Raw genomic sequence first — 6,481 nt, 5'->3', positions numbered from 1 at the left:
TCATCCTTCATCTCACTCTGCTCGTTAAAGGTCGTCTGGTCGTGGCTCGGCTGCCAGACGCTCAGAGTGTGAAGCTGCTGCCAGCTCGCAAAACCTTTTTAATCCACATGAAAATCCTTTTGAACGTCACATCATGAAAATATCTGTCTGCTCCCACAAAGTTTCACTGAGAAGAAATCTGTCAAATCAAAGCAAACGTCTGTTCGATTTCTACCTTTCTGACACGTCGGCCTGGGAGGCTAATCTGAAGCTGCTACCACACCTGAGACACACCTGATGAGCGTTCATGCAGACGTGTGTGACATGCGGTGACTGATGTCAGGTGAAGGTGTCTGCGTCACAGCTGAAAGTCTTGGTTTTTTAAACTCAAACAGGCTCAGCGGCGTTCCCAGAACTCTCTGTTTCGGGGCCCTGAAGGCCGGAGCAGTGTGGACGTAGCCTCTGTCTCCACTTCCTGCACACCTGACGGCAGCAGGGACGAACACCTGCCGCTCATGACACCTTCCTGACTGAGTGTGAGAACTGCCGACAGCAGAGGATTGTGGGATATTTCCTCCAGATCTGTCTCTTCTTCAGCTGAACATATTCGACCACGTGTGGCCTGAAAAGCTGCATCTCTGAGGGCAAAATACACAGCGTGGCTCTCCAATCCAAGGTCAGGACGGAGCAGGAGACGCATGCAGCTCTGCAGAGGCGTGCCGGCAGGAAATGGATCTCTAAAGTGAGTTATCCTGACAGCGGCGAGAGGACATACACGTGATTTAGAGCTTCATCAGCAGACGGAGACGCTGCCATCGCTCACCGCCACAACGAGCACGTGAACGCTCAGAGCCGACTCCATCTTACTCTGTCTGTCTCCGACGCTCAGCACATTCACTGAAAGGTGGAGGGTCGCTCGTGTTCAGCTGGAGGAGGAATCCACCTGTCACACGGTCCACTGCGAGCTGACCGGCCAATCAAATTCCACACAAATACAAACAGGAAGCAGTTAAAATCATAATTAATCAGACCTGATTTTAGTGTTTACATTCTACGTTCTGCCTGTTATCACCTTAAAAACATAAAAAACCTCACCACACAGGAGACTCACTCCTTCCTTAAAGTGAACGCCAATGAAAATGCTGCGTCACGGCGTCGTTGAAAGGTGTGCAGAGCACTGAAATGACACCTGTGTGCATGAGCGTGAGCAACACTTAAGGGTTTGAGAACATGGCCTGGAGGCTCCAAAGCCGTCATTCAGCTCTCTCCATCCACAGACTCCAACACCTAAACACATCAGCTGGTCTTTGTAGGCTGTCCTCGTCTGCTCACTTCCTGTCGTCCCCTCCTCGTCCAGCAGCGCTGTAAGAGGCGACGACGAGCTCCTCGGTTTAAGAGAAACTCTTTCTGATGAAGCTAATGAGCTTTGAGACAAATTTTCCAAAGTGCGTTCGGACAGAAACTGCCTGTGTGTGTTTCCTGAGCAGATGATGGACGTCTCCATCGCCTCCATCCGTCCTCCTGCTCCTCTGTGCTGCTGCTGTCATCGCTCAGCTGGGTTTGTTTTGGTGATCAATCAGCAGATTAAAAAGGCTTCTGAGCCTCGAGGAATTTCTGTCTGTAGATCATCTACCGTCTGTGAAGAGGAGCAGCGTATTAACTCTCATTACACGGATGCTCGTGATTAACAGACGTCAGCAGATTGTTTGCAGAGATGAAACCAGATTTCACTCGTGCAGCAGTGATTGTGACTGTGCAATGCAAACAGAAACAGGACCGATGGAGTCGTATCAAGGTGTGTGCAGAGAAATGGAAACCCTGCACATCAGTGATGCTGTAAGACAGACGTCCACAGGTGAGAGTTCATAACGAAGAGAAGCAGCTTGTCATCAACACAGCACTCACACTGCAGACGTGAGGAGACAGCGTGAGGATGGATGTTTGTCCTCTGAGCAGCACTGAGACGAGCGTCTTATATTCACCATATCACACAGGAATCAAGAGTACGTTACAGTCTAAATAAAAAAAATCATATCCGGGCTTCAAAGCGTCCTCAGCAGATAGCAGATCTGTGACCAGTCTGCAGCAGCATCAGGTACAAACTGATCAAACAGTCTGATTCTCTGCCAGCAACGAAGCTCCATCATGAGCTTCACCTCCAGAAGCTGCTGCTCACTCAGCAGAGAAACACCAGAAGCCTTTAATCTGAAAAACAGGCTCCTCCGACAGCAACTTCCCAACCAAACTCAACACGAATTTTAAAGAGTTTTCAGAAAACAGAGGTAGATTTCCACCATTGTTTCATACCTGTGGCGCAGGCCCAGTCAGCTGATTGGCTTAACACTGACATGTGAGCAGATTGAGCCCCTCCTGTGTCCTGGAGAGCTGAAGAGCTGACAGGTGGAAGAAGTGCTGAGGAAACACCAGCTGCGAAGCCAACGTTCCTCCCTGCAGCCTCCATTAGAGCAGCGCTCATTCTGGACCAGCCGGATCAGCTGGAGCAGCTTCTGCATGTAGAAAGCAAACTAACAGATGTGCTACGTAAACACAGACGGGGTCTTTAACCATGAAGGAAATGCTCCTCTGCAACCTCAAACCTCCACAGTCCAGTGTGATATTAAGACATTTTTAAGCGCCTACACTGACGACCTCATGCATCTGTTTGTGCATTCATGAGGGTTCATGTAATAAGAGGTGAATAAGTGAAAAATGACGCTCTCCTCTCACGTTCTCTCGATCCGTCCTCTCGATTTCCTGCTCAGGGAGAGCAGATGGAGAGCGTCTTGTAGCTGAACGTGGTTCACTTATTCACGCTGTTTCAGAGCACTTTGATGCAGGAACTCACAGACAGAACAGCAGAAAAATGCCCTTTTTAATGAGAACTATGACAGAGAAAAGGACAGAATTCATGAATATATGATGCAGCAGACGCTTTCATGTTCATCCAGACTGATCAGCTCCTCTGTTGAGGAGTTGGTGATCAGGCCTTCATTCTGTCTGCTGGACGAAGGACCGACAGCTGAGAGCTGAGAGCTGAGAGCTGGAGGCAGCTGGGAGTTCAACAGACTCTGAATCTTTGTGTCTGCTCGTGTGTCGGGGTGAGACTGTGGAAGAAATCGATGCAGCGAACGAAGCGATGAAGCTTGTGACCAGGATGATAAAACAAATCAGCAGAGTGGAATGACTTGAACAGAGCCGCATGCAGTCAGCGTGACGGAGGACCGTTGAAATTGAAATTGAATTTGTTGTTTGAAAGCACGATGAAGCCTCACAGCTCATCAGCTCGTTTCTTTAAAGCGTCGACCTGAAGACGACCTCTGGGACGTGTCTTCGTGTGTGTTCGTCTCCTCGTTGTGGACCCTGCACTCCGCCCTCCAGCTCTCAGCTTACTTTCAGGAGCCACACTCCTCCTTCGGCAGGACGTCCACCTCCTCCGTCGGCTGGGAAATGAGGGCCGGCTCCTCGGAGCTCATCCTGCCTCCCCTTCGCTCTGCAGAGAGACGGAGGCGGGATGCAAAGATCGATCACTCACAATATAACTGGCAGAAATACTTCAAACCCCCACAATATGGTCCTGAAGGATCTGTGTTGAGCTCTGTTAGCTGTTAGCTCTGACTGTCAGCCCCTCACAGGGATGCTAACTCCACCTTCTCCTCTCACAGCAGACAGCTGTGGATCAGCTGGGTTGTCAGGCTGCCTTTGGCTGATCGAGGCCTCATTATTCTGTGTTTACTGGCCAGTTTCTGCAGACCTTCCAAAGCGGAGGAGGAAGCTAATCCACCACACTAAACCGAAGCCTCATTAAATAAACACGGCCGACTCGTCGACAGTGTGACATGCACAAGACGAGGAAACAGAAAGAGGATCAAACAGGATGAAGGAGAATAAAGGAAGCCTGCCAGGGAGGGAGCAAAGAGCTGAGCCCTCAGATCTGACGGGATTACTGCTCTCAAATCAGAGTCAGCCTCAGTGAGGAGACGGTGGACATGCAGAGCACTGGAGCTGCTCGGCGGGTAATGGGATTATTTGGGGAAACCGCTGGATGAAAGGCTAAATATGTTTGTCATTTTAATTACAGACTGTAAGTCTTTGTCAGCGTCAGTGGGAGCAGGATGGACCACAGCTGCTGAACCTGCACATCTGGAAATGAAATGAGTAAAAGACTCTCATCGTTTCTTTTTTATGAATAACTCTGTAGATCAAAGGTGAAGAAAGTGCAACATTTAGCACCTGAAGACGCAGATTTTCTCATGCTTTTGTGTCAAACTAAGTGACTCGAGATCCTTTTTGTTTAACCAGAAACAGCCTTTGCATTACTCTCCTGAAAGCCACCAGACTACATTGACAAAAACAGCAATTTCACCGTAACCATAGCAGACACGTCGTTCAACCTCGACAGAGTAAGACTCACCGAACTGTCCTGGTTAATCTGTCCACTGTCCCCACAGTCACCAGCTCTGGTTTGCTCGAGTTAAACCTGTTAAATATTCTGGATCTACTTGCTTGTTTCTCTGCTGCCTCCAGATATTTTCAGTCCTGATGTTATTACGGTGGCTCTTACATCGACTTGGTACAGTCGCCCTGATGGATCAGATTGCAGCCGTTGTGCAGCTGCCGCCTGCTGCGCTGTCGATCAATACTTTAAGCACTTTGACAGAAAAACATGGGAAAACTGGGTCCAGGTGGAAAAACACCAGTTTAACGTCTCTCCTTTGAACCCTTGTTCCTGATCTGCAAACACCTGGAAACACACACCTGCTCAAGGCTCAGTGTTGTCAGAGTTGCGCTCTAGTGTGACCACAGACGAGCAGCCTGAAAACAGCCTCTCTGAACGCTTCATTGATTCTCAGTAACTGCCTCATGTTTCTGTGAATCGGCTCTGATTTAAGGGCAGTAATCTCGAGCAGGTCGTCCAGTAGCGCCTCTCAGGGCTCACTGATCTGGACTCTTGGACCATTCGTACCAAACCCACCTCTTTCCTGCCTACATGCTGCGGTGCCTGCTGTCTTCGGCCGTGGCTCGCCTCTCACTGCAGCCTGGATCTTCTGCACCACGAACCTGCAGGCTGCAACAAGGACAACATGAACGTCTGCAACACACCCCGCCCTCACAGGGCGCTCCGCCTTCAAGGTATCAGCGTTCATGAAACCTGCACCCATCATGGTTCCAGTGGAGTCTCCTGAACGCCTCTTTGACATTCACTACCTCAGTGTTCAGATGAGTTTCCTCAGCGAGTAAATGTTTTTGATTTTACTTTAATGACTTCACAGACGACAGTCTTACAAATGTAGAGTTCTTATTTTGTCAGTTAGAAACGTTCAGTTTCGTTAACTTAGTGAAACACATATTTATATACATACAGTGATATGTACATATATATATATGTGCACTCACTGTACACTTCAGCAGTGATTCATCTGTGTGTGTGTGTGTGTGTGTGTGTTCGTGTGTGTGTGTGTGTGTGTGTGTGTGTGTGTGTGTGTGTGTGTGTGTGTGTGTGTGTGTGTGTGTGTTCGTGTGTGTGTAACTGCCTCACGTTAATTTTTTCAGTGACACATTCGTTGAACTTTGGTTCCTACCCTCAAAGACATATAGCCGGAACTACATGTCTGCAAATGTTTCGGGGGGGACCGTATTAATGAAAGGAAATACGTAGAAAAAAGTTCGTTTGTCCAGTGTCTAAAAGTGTTTGAAAATTATTGTCAAGTGTGTAAAAGTCCTCCAGAAGAGGCCTTACCCTCCATGTGTTGTAATGCAGCCAGTGAAGTTTGTGTTGTTTCCGCTTTTCATTATTTATTTATTTTCTGAAGTGATCCGCCGCTAATGTTGCTCATTTGTATGTAGCTATCGATTCATGTGCGGTTTAAGTTAAAACGTTTCTGTTATAATGTAATTAATATGCAGGTTCATGACGTGAATAAGGAAGGCTTAAAGTCATGTAGTGTTTAAAACGAGTTGAAAGTTAATGCTGGACAAAGACAAACAAATAATTCATAAGGTACTGTACAAATAACACAAGGTTTACAAGACGACAGAGGAGGAGGAGGAGGAGACAAACACTGTGAGTTTTCATCTTCATCAGTGACTCTGACACGGCTCGATGTGCGGCCTGCAGGTCGGCCTGGACTCACCGTTGATGATCAGTCACACCATTTCTCAGGTCTGTAGATGTGAAAGCGTCGCTTCAGTGGAGAATCAGCAGCCGAGATGTTCTCAAGAGTCTGTGTTTGTCTCCTGCAACTTCCTCAATAACAAGCCGAGCCCTCCCCCGACAGAGCAGACCCACCCCCTCTGCTCCCCGCCCTGAGCACGAGGCTGGATGAGCCAGCTCAGGTACAACAGCATCAACATCAACAGCATCCATGAACAACAGTAAGCAGTCTGTTTCTTTGTTTTGTCAAAATTAACATTCATTGTAGAAATGTGAGCCACTGTTAATGTTTTTTCTTTTAACGTTTATTAGATGACCTCTGGCATCTGCTGGACACAGCAGTGGATCAAA

The 6,481-nt window shown here is 48.0% G+C and overlaps 1 long non-coding RNA gene across 1 annotated transcript; it reads right to left on the bottom strand.

The window, feature by feature from the left end:
- Positions 1-2,833: 2,833 nt before the first annotated feature.
- Positions 2,834-6,225, bottom strand: LOC139340478 (uncharacterized). Its single transcript, XR_011602951.1, has 3 exons — positions 6,111-6,225; positions 4,952-5,044; positions 2,834-3,469 (listed from the first exon to the last, which is right to left on the bottom strand). It is a non-coding gene; the product is annotated as an uncharacterized lncRNA (long non-coding RNA).
- Between the last annotated feature and the right edge of the window lie 256 nt (positions 6,226-6,481).

The sequence above is a fragment of the Chaetodon trifascialis genome, chromosome 12 (genome assembly GCF_039877785.1).
Source record: "Chaetodon trifascialis isolate fChaTrf1 chromosome 12, fChaTrf1.hap1, whole genome shotgun sequence".
Taxonomy (NCBI): domain Eukaryota; kingdom Metazoa; phylum Chordata; class Actinopteri; order Chaetodontiformes; family Chaetodontidae; genus Chaetodon; species Chaetodon trifascialis.
Note: the sequence above shows the minus strand (reverse complement) of the source record. Positions and strands in the feature narration are given on the sequence as shown.